The sequence below is a fragment of the Octodon degus genome, unplaced genomic scaffold (assembly GCF_000260255.1).
Source record: "Octodon degus isolate 3935 unplaced genomic scaffold, OctDeg1.0 scaffold00052, whole genome shotgun sequence".
Classification (NCBI taxonomy): Eukaryota; Metazoa; Chordata; class Mammalia; order Rodentia; family Octodontidae; genus Octodon; species Octodon degus.
The window spans coordinates 1,255,203-1,265,711 of NW_004524628.1; the positions used below are offsets into that span (position 1 = coordinate 1,255,203).

Genomic DNA, 10,509 nt, shown 5'->3' on the forward strand with positions numbered 1-10,509 from the left:
CTCTCTCTCTCTCTCTCTCTCTCTCTCTCTTTCTCTCTCCTTTTTAATCTAGAAAAGAAATCATAAGCATCATGTAACTCACCAGGCTTGGCTGGATTTGCCCTGCTGGTCACAGATTGTATACTACAGTCTCCATCTTTCTGCCCCCACCTGGTACTAATGGCCTGCCTCCTGTCCCCGGCACCTCTTCCCAGTCTGGCCCCTTCACTCCTTACATTCCCTCCACCTCTTGGTCTTTCTCACCTGATCACCACCTGTTCACATCTCACCCACCCATCAAAGTTTGTCTCAAATGTCACCCATCCTTGAAAATGGGAAATACATGATCAATTATTAATTCATTTAAAACATATTTCACTCCAGAAACACACCCTCTCTTACACAACCATCACTGCAACAGGTAGACCTCATCATACCCACTTCATGATTAAAGAAAACAGGATAAACAAATGCAAAAGGACACAGCAGTGTCAGGGACAAAGCTGAAACTCAAGCCCAAGTCTGTTGACATCAGTAACTGTGTCCTTGACCACCTATTATTGTCTCTCCAAATCTGTGGCCCTCAGACCTGAGCTCATATGTGCCGACACAGTGCCTCAAACGAGGCAAAGAGGACATCCTGGGACATAGCACTGCCAGCATTGCCTGAGGGTTCCCAGTGATTTCAGTGTAGACCCTGGACTGACAACTACCCTACTCTATCTCCTGCACCTCTTCCAGCTTCCTCCTGCTCCCTCTGAACTCTTGCTCCACTTCTTCTTACCTTGAGTCAGGCAGTCATGCAACAGGTTGAGGAACATTTGCTCCCTGTCCCCATCCTGAGTGTCTCTCACTGTGCAAAGTCCTGGCAACAAAATAGGAAATAAATTACTGTCTCCCATCCTCCTGGAACTTGCTCTCCAGCACAGAAACTTGTAAATTAAATGTAGTATATGTGAAATCTGCCTGAACGAGGAAAGCAAAACTTTAAGAAAAAAAAAATAGAAAACTATTAGGACAAAACATAAAAGAACATCATTGTGATTTTTAAGGCTGGGAAACATTGCTTGCACAAGATACCAAAGCCTAAGCCGAGGGTGGAAAAACTGAACAGTTGAATCTCATTTAAATGGGAAGCTCTTTTCAGTGAAAAAACAATATTAAAAAGTGAAAAGCCATAAGCTGGAAGACAATGTTTGTCACTTATACATCTCACAAAAGATTGGTTTGTAGAATGTATGAAGAACTCCTACAAGTGAGAAAAAGAACCCAGCAGGGGCAGGGGAGAGTATGAGTATTTCACCAAAGAATAATTACAAATGGCTAATTGATCTTTGTTTGATAAGACTCTCAACCTCAACAAAAATTAGAGAGATGAAAATGACGTCACAACAAAGTATCACATTACACAAAATAGAGCTGTAAAACTCTACGTGTGGTCACACCCAAGTGGTGCCAAGAACGGGTGGACTGAGAAACTGCTGGTGGACATGAGTTACAGGCAAGTGCAATAAATGGAGCAACTGCATGGTAGGTGGAGCAGGAAGTGACAGGACCATAAGGTAGGTGGGGCAGAAAAAGGTCCATAGAAACTGAAATCCAAGGGGGAAAAGGTGTACCAAGGAGAGAGAGGATAAGTATGAAATATTCAAGGCCAGAGGGTTACGCAAGAGCCAGGCCAGGGAGCCTAAGATGTGCCAGAGAGCTTAAACCTAAGAGTCATAAGAGACGGTTTAGGGTTTTAAGCCACATATAACATTCATTCCTTCATTTAGCAAAAATGTCACTGGCATCCACCCTGGGCCGGGCTCCACAAGGCTCAGGCCTCACAGGATTTGGGAAATACCACCTTGTCTGCAGGGTGAAGAATTGGTCAGAGAGTCACACAACTAGCAGCAGAGAGACCATTGAGGAGGTAAGCTGGAGGTCATCGTCCAGAGTAGAGGAGGAGAGAAAGAGGACACAGATGCCCAGAAGTGTGGGATTTGTGAGTGGAAGAAGGAGCCAGATGTAATGATGGATCAAATATGGAGTTAGAGCGGTGAAGGAGAAGACACGAGGTGACCCTGCCAGGTATCTGGGGGGATAGTTAGACACCCATGGATACATCAGCATGTTTTTGTTACTGTAATAAAACACATGAGGCAGGCTACTTATTAAAAAGAATAATTTGTTTAGCTCATAATCTACAGTTTCAAGGTCCAGACACCAGCATCAGCTTAGCTCTGGTGAGCGTCTCCTGCGGGTGGCATCACAGTGGCAGGACAAGTACAGGTGTAAGAGATCACATCCCAGACAGGAAGCCAATGTGGAATTCAAAGCCCAGACTCAAGTCTTTACCACTTGCTTCCTTCAGGAGAGCCAACTCAGGGGTTCCAGGGGGACTGCGTTAATTCCTTCTGGAGGTGTGCTCCCAATGATTTGAGGGCCACGCCTCACTGAGGACAGAACCACACTGAGGACCAAGCTCCCCACACGTGAGCCTCTGGGGGCCACCTTCACACTCCATCCAACCCATGGCATGAGCAAGGAATCACAGAGGGGAGTGGGGAGTAGACACTGAAGCAGTGTGAACCAGCTAAGGGGTGGCAGCCCTAACTGGTTTATTTCAACTCAGTTTTGTTCTAGTTACCCGTAGTTAATATCAACCTCACAAGTTAAGAGTGCGGTCACCAGTGAGACTGTCCCTATTTCAGCTCCCAGGGCCATTTCAGCGGTCCCCAAAGGCACTCCCAATTTTGAATGATTGGTCATCAGTTCAAGGGTCCTCGCAACCCTCTCAGGTTCATTAATTGGTTTGAATGACTCAAAGAACTCAGGCAGTGCTATACTCATCATTACATTTTATTATGAAGGACACACATCAGAAGGGTTTAGCCAGCTGCAGAGATCAGGAAAATACTTGCACTCTTGTGCCCCTTCCTTCAGTAATCAGGGCGCATCGACCTCCCAGCATATCTCTGTGGGGGACAGGAAGCTGTCAACAAACAGGAAGCTACTCCAACCTCCAATTTCCAGAGTTTTCATTGAGGTTTTATTACATAAACAAGATTGGTCAAATCCATGGCCATGTGACTGAGCTCACCCTCCACAGCCCATTTCCTGCCTGAGATCTGGAGGATGGGCTGCCGTCAAGTGGCTCAAAACCCCAACTCTCCAAACGTGCAACTGAAGCTAGAGGCCCTGTAGGCGTGAACTTACAAGCACAACAGTGAGACTCCTAACATTCAAGAAACGTAGTAGGTTTTAGAGCCCTTACCAGGAACCTGGGATAAAGACCGACAAATTCCTTATTATACTGTAATGAGCAGGAGGTTCAGGGCCTGAGTGAACAGAAGGTCATGAGCTGCTCAGTTCCATTTGCTGCCTCCCGACCAAACAAATCACAAGAGGCCATTTCTTGTTGGTTAAAAGGAAGTAATTTTTATTCAAAGCTATCTGCGATGTGATGAGAAGCCTCACAATCACCATCTGTGAGGTGAGGCGACTCCTCCAATTGCCCCAAGCAGCCCCTGTGGAGACGCAGGGGAAATCAATGATCAGCACAACCCAGCATCAGGCTTTCTCAAGTGATTGCAATGAAGTAAAAAGCGGAAGACCACTGAGGAGACCAGCAAGAAAGTGGTTGCAGGTGGTACAGAAAAGCACAACTGTCAACCTGCTAGATGTCAGACATGCCAGGTTCGTGTCCACTGAAATCAAAGAATGAATTCCAAAAGACAAGGAGGTTAAGAATAGAAAGGTTATTGGGTGATAGCTCCTGAGAGACAGTAGGGGTCCTGCAAGTGGGCTGCTCCTGAGGCCTCTGTCAGGGACAATTTATACCCCAAAGTGACAACATGGGTCCAACTACAGTCAAGCTATAGGATACAAGTCTAACCACTTAGTTAACATTGACCCAGTGCAGAAGCAAATCACATGGCAAGGGTACAAGGAAAGAACAAGGGGCATTCAGGGAAAGAGACGGGTCCCGATGTTCTGGTCATCCACCTGGGTGACTGATATCTAGGGACTTTACTGGACCAGGTGGTATCAATCACAGCACAGTCTCAAGTTACTGCTTACGCTCAGGCAGGCATGTGGGCTTGGTCATTGCATCTTTATCTTGAGGCCCAGCCTCCAGCAGACACAGCTCTAGCCACGGTTGTGATGTGTTTTCACCTCCTGCACTGACTCCCTCAGGGTCCTAGCCCTGGATGATGGCCTGTTGATTTCTACCTAACTTAGCTGCCTGTGGTAAAGAAGTAGATCATAGAAATTAAGTTGAAGAAATAAGCCAAAAATCAAAAGGAAAGATAGAGTGGGAGGGTGCTGATGGATGAGAATTTCTGTCAAGAGCAAATAATTGATGTTTTCAGAGTATGAGGGTGATAATTCAGGACACTGCTAATGGTGCTCACTGAGAAAGATGTCCTCTGTCCCGAGTGGCCCAGGCCAGGGCCGGCTAGACAGCTCAGCAGACTAAAGCGCCTGCTTAGGCAGGCACAGGGACCAGGGATTGATTCCCAGGGCACTGTGCCAGCCCCACCCCCGGGTCGAGCTGAGACAGGGACTGAGACTGGGTGTGGTGGTGTGTGCCTGTAATCCCAGCACTTGGGAGGCTGAAAACAAGAGTACATCTGTGTAGTGAGACCCTGTATGAAATACATAAAAATAAAAATTTTAAAAAGTGGTGCAGGCCATGAGGTTGGCACAACAGAATGTCTCTCCTCAGCACACTGATGTTAATTAATTACTGTCACATATTCATATTCAATGGCTGCAGTGACACAAAGTCACTCTCATTAGGAAGGAAAGAAAGGAGAAGAGAGAGAGGCTAATAAGTATTTCCTTCAGGTCTACAGTGGCCCATCTCTGGTAGGCGCTTTCATGAATAGACCTTGTTTATTTTTTTATCCTCACTCTGAGAACTGGTCTTCCTGTGCATGTCATAAACAACCAGGAAGATCTCCAAGCAGGAAGCTGACTAACTTCTTGAGACACAGCCAGCTGGGAGGTCAACACGACATCAATCCTCCCTTTTTCCTTTCCAATTTACACACCAGTGCACCCTACACTCCTTCAGCCCATTTGTTAGTCCATACCATTGGCAAGATGCCACCACAAATGTGGGTAAGTTTTTGCTGCCTTCTAAGAGTCTACAGGTGACAAACAGGGCAGGGTATGTTCCCCACCCATCATATTCAAAGCAACCCCCCACACACCACCAAGAACCTCTGTTATGTGGAGAAGAGTCAATGGAAAGGTTCTTCTCTGGGCACTGAGATGGCGGCCCATTTTCCTGCTCATAAGATTGCTGTCTTTCTTATGAGGACCTAAAAGAAATAGGAGGAAATGTCCTTTCTGTTAGTACATGTATGTAAAACAGCATGTTCTATAAATTCGAACTTTGAGGGGAGGAGGTCAAGAAACTTCTCAGATTTCACAAAACTCATCTAACTCCTTGAAATCGAGTTGTCTGAAGACAGCATTGCTAAAGAAGGAAGTATGGGGTGACACTTGTCAGCACATAGCAAGGAGGACTGTACTTGGGATCTTCACCAATGTGATGTAGAGAACACTGCAATAGAATCTTGCAAGGGGAAAGAAGTTTGTTCACAAGTTCGAATATGACATAAGCAAAAAGGAACTCATAGCCGAAGACCAAGGTGTGGGGATTAATGGATAGAAAATTGCTAAGAGGAAACACCAGGGTTAGGGAGTTCCTGGCTAAGCTGACCCAACAGGATTGTTGCTGAAGACACACCAGATGACCAGATATCACCTGGGTGGTGGTGAAAGAGGAAGAATCCAATTGGATTTCAGGCACAATCAGATATCAATGAGAGTCATCTTGCTAAACTGAATTAGGAGGGCTTTTTGGTAAAACTGGGTGCCAAGGGGGGGGCAAAGATGAGCCTAGAAGAAGGCCCAGGACCTGGCTGAAGCTTGGTCAAGCAGGGAATCTTTGCCAGGAAGAGAGCAAATTGATCTGTTGTAGTCAGCTGTCACCCACCAAGAGTGATAGGAGTTTGGAGAAGACATAGAGATCTTACCACACACACACACACACACACACACACACACACACACACGCATACTCACGCATCCTGTACCACTCTAGTCCCCTTGTTGACGCGCTCACTTATAACAAGACAGCAGGCAGAGGGCCCCAAGTCATAGCAAAAGGACTGAGTGATCACATGCTACCCATCGTTGCTGACACTGCGATTTCAAGGACCTCATTTCCTCCGAGGTGCAGGGTAGCACCACACTCCACCTGAATGCCCACTGGGGGTGGGAGGAGGCTGAGCCAGAAGTCGGGGCGTGCATTGAAGGCTGCTGCCAGCAAGCCTCGGTCCTTGGTTACAAGCGACCTGGAGAACTTGGGCAGAGAAAGCAACAGGTCCCAGATGGCTTGAAGTCCCTTGAAGCAGGAGTGTCCTGTGGAAAGTCAAATGGATCTGTCTTAGTCAACTGTAAGCCAGCAGGAATGATATGAGTTTAGAGAAGACATTCTGAGCTTACCCCTCCCCCGTTCTCAGTCTTCCTTTACCATTCTAGTCCCCTGTTGATGTGGTCATCGTGGAAGGTCATCGTCCTGACTAAGCAAGCAACCTCAGGTCCCATGTGGAAGTGAGAGGAGGAAAGGAAACGTGTCCAGTCAGCTGCAGCAGTCCAGTTCAACGGTCAGGCCCCAGGGACGTGATCCTCCCACCCAAAGTCACTGAACTCTGAAGCGACTCTAAAATACATTCCAAGGCTTACATTCTCCACAGTGCAAGAGACAAAACTTACAACAGGGTCCGGCAGGTGAGGACTTCCAAGGAGCCAAATCATGTGATCAGTCGCCATAACAACTTCAGTTACCCCCTGTGCGTGAAGAAGGAGGCACATGGCTTCCCCTTGAATTGTTTATATGCCTGCCAGAGCACTTGCTATGCTCTACTTTACATGGTGGATATTGGCAAACACTTCTTAAGGACAACTACACCATGTCGTCCATGGGTTTTACCCTTCCCCGGTGTACACACACAGACCCCCCAAACTAGGTGCTCAGTGTGCTCAATGAATGAACGACAGAAGCCATTCACTTCTGTATCACTTTCCTTGGCATGCATCAGCCTGGCCTCTTAGCTTTCTACAATTTTCTGAGGAATTTTGGAAGGCTCACAGGATGCATTTCAAAATTGCCATTGGGGGGAAATGGAGTGCCTTCAGAAGTTTATCTACAATTTCTACTACTGCTTACTGTAGGACAAAGGCACCACCCCTACCAGATCAGAATGTCCATCTCCTTATCCCAGAGAGTTTCAGAAAGGGCTCAGCATTCCCAGGCAATGACAGACACACTGACTCAAGCCAAGGGAGTAGGGTATCCTCCACTGTATCTCTGGTCTCTCCTTGTTCTCCAAGGAGACAACGCCTCTGATCAAGCCCAGAACCACGACTCCATGCTAGGGACTGTTTCAGTCTTCCTGTTTCACCTACTGCAGCCATATCAGTCTATTTACTGAGCTGTTCACTCTGTGTGCAACATCACACTCTGGTGAATCTCTCTCTCTCTCTCTCTCTCTCTCTCTCTCTCTCTCTCTCTCTCTGGTTTTTGTTTGTTTAATACATCTGAAAAGAATGCATATACAAAGATGGAGACATGAGAAAGCATTGGTTCAACACTAATGAAATCTACAAGAATTAGGATTTGGAGGAGGTGAAAAATTATCCAAACATTTTTAAAAACTGGAAACTGCAATGAATATAAGCTGATAAAGTCCCTGTTAACACTAAGAGTCTTCATAAGACTCCTTGCATGATTTTTATTAAACTAGAGAGCCTCAACCAGTTGCTATAAGGTTCCTCATATGGAAAACAGAAATAAGGGGATCCCCCTAGCTGATGCCCATGCTGTTAAGTTCTCCCCACCCCTGTCCACCCACAGCTTCTTAAGGAGCAGTCTTGCATCCCCACAACCTGAAAGAGGGGTGCCAGTTATCCCATAGGCATCTGTCTTGTAGCATCACCCCTCACATTTCCACTGGAATCTAGGAACACAAAACCCAACTGAATTGCAAATCTGTGCTAAGCATACAAGACAATGACTGACAGGGGAAAAAACTTTTTAATTACAAACTCAATCCATTGGTGTATTTCAAAAGGTGCAACACTTTTCTTCATTATCAATGGAAGAAGTTAAAATTAACTTCCAAAAACTTTAAAAATCAGCAAATGGGGGCCGGGGAGATAGCTCAGCAGAATAAATGTTTGCCTGACAAGCGCAAGGGCCTGAGTTCAATCCCCAGTTCCGCAAAAGAATAAATAAATAAATAGTACAATTATCAAAAATCAGCAAATGGCAAACAAATTTCCTTGAAAATCAGAGTCACATACACAGTACATCCTAGAAAAGAGGAGGGGCAAGACAGCTTCCACCCCCTTTCATGAGCTTCATCAAATACTCAAGGGTGGAGAGAGAAAAGGCAACTTTCAGAAAGGAGTATGTTATCAAATGAGGCATTTACTATGCTCCTTCCTGAGAGCACCAGGTGGGAAACACATTTTTCTAAACTAGAAAGGAAGTGAAATGTAGAATCAATCCATCCTCCTCCCCTAAGGGCTGACTACTGGTTAATGAATTAAATACACACACACACACACACGCATACACACACGGAAAAAAAAAAAAAAACACTAAGATGTCCCAGATTACTCTCCAGTAGAACCAAGAAGCAGCTTCAATAATTCAAATTAGTCTGTTCCAGGGTCATCAAACTTATGCCTTATTTCAAAAAAAAATTTTTTTGAAACAACAAAACAAAAACTAGTATTGATCACTTTTCTGACAATCACAATTGTCAGAAAAATTAACCAGTACTGGGAGGCTGGGGGGCATACCTATTGGCCTTGTGTCACCTGAGTACATGTGGGTAGGTGCAGGGCATTTGTCATTATTGCAGAAACAAATTTTAATTTTTAATCTTTAGTTCAATTTAAACATTGCTGTAAGTATGATGCCGGCACCAGCTGTGCAGAAAGGGGTCTGGAGAGCTGTTCACAGCAGCACACTCCTGCGGCTCTTCTTCAGTTCTGGAGGCTCCAGGGCAGCCAATATTGCTTCATCAAGCACATTCTTTAGGCCTTTCTGTGTGAGTGCAGAATATACCACATACTTGACAGCCTCAGATCACGGCCAGCTTTATAGCAGTCTCTGGAGTGATAGGTTTGTTTGTTCTTGGCAAGTTTCTCAATAGTAGAGGGATCATCTCTGAGATCCATTTGGGTCCCAACAAGCAAGAAAGGACAGTAGTGAGCTATCTCAGGCACCCACTTTTCTTTCACATTTTCAAATGAGGATGGAGAGACCACTGAAGAACAGACTAGAAATACATCTGTTTGTGGATAACTCAGTGGTCATAATGTGTCATAATCCTCTTGCCCTGCAGTATCAAAAAGCCCAAGAGTGTATAGCTCTCCACCAATCATGACTGTGACTGCATAGTTGTCAAAAACGGTTGGTACATATTCAGATGGAAATTTGTCTGTTGTATAAGATATCAGCAGACATGTTCTACCAACAGCACCATTGCCCACAACAACACACTTAGTTGTCTGCATTGTGGAAATAGTTTAAATATTTCAAATTTGATGTTGACCTCAGCTCCTCTGTCTGGGCTGGTGAATCTCTCTTTGAACCCAAACATTATTTCCTAAAGAAGTGCTTCTCTGTCAGGGGAAGGCAGCACCAGACAGCAGCCGTGAGTACAACACCCTGGGACACGGCTTTTTGATACTGCAAGGCAAGAGGATTATGACAGATTACAACCACCGCTTTAACTGATGTATTCAGCCAGCAATCATGGAGCCAGGCATGGTGATGAAAGAGTTAAGCCCCACCCTGGGATGTGGAATATATTAATCCAAAGGGAGAGGAGCAAATAGGGCACAGAGATGGCTTCAGCTTCGCCAAGGGAGTTGAAGACACACAGCACTGATTGGGTGCTTGGGAAGGGACATGTCATGGAGGGAGTGACATGAGCTGAGTCTGGAGGGACTGAGTGGTCAAGTAACAAGAAGAAGAGGTTTCTGGGCAGAAGGAAAAGGCCGTGCACAAGCACTAAGGCAAGAAAGCATATGACACCCAAGGAGCTCCAAATACTTGAGGGAGACCAGAGAATGGAGGGGGGAAGAGGGAAGGTGACCCCATGATGGGCTTTGCATGACGTGCCCCAGAGCTGGGACTTCTCCTTACAGGAAGTAGAGAACCAAGTGGATTCTGGCTAAGGGCTTGACGGCACTGTATTTGCTTCATGGAGAAAATTCCATAGCTGGTCTAATAGGGAGCAGATGAAGTTTCCATGGTGATCAAGGGGCCCAATTCACAGATGATTTAAGTAATCTTGATGAAACGGGAGAAGGAAAATGTAGTGGTAGGAAGGGAGAAGAATCTACAAATTCTGAGCATTTAGGAAGTGTTTAAAAGAGACTACTGAAAGCATTGATTGTAAGGGATGGATGGATGGATGGATGGATGGATGGATGGATGGATGGATGGAT

At 45.6% G+C, this 10,509-nt stretch overlaps 1 pseudogene; it reads right to left on the reverse strand.

The window, feature by feature from the left end:
• Positions 1–9,007: 9,007 nt before the first annotated feature.
• Positions 9,008–9,570, reverse strand: LOC101575960 (annotated as a pseudogene).
• Between the last annotated feature and the right edge of the window lie 939 nt (positions 9,571–10,509).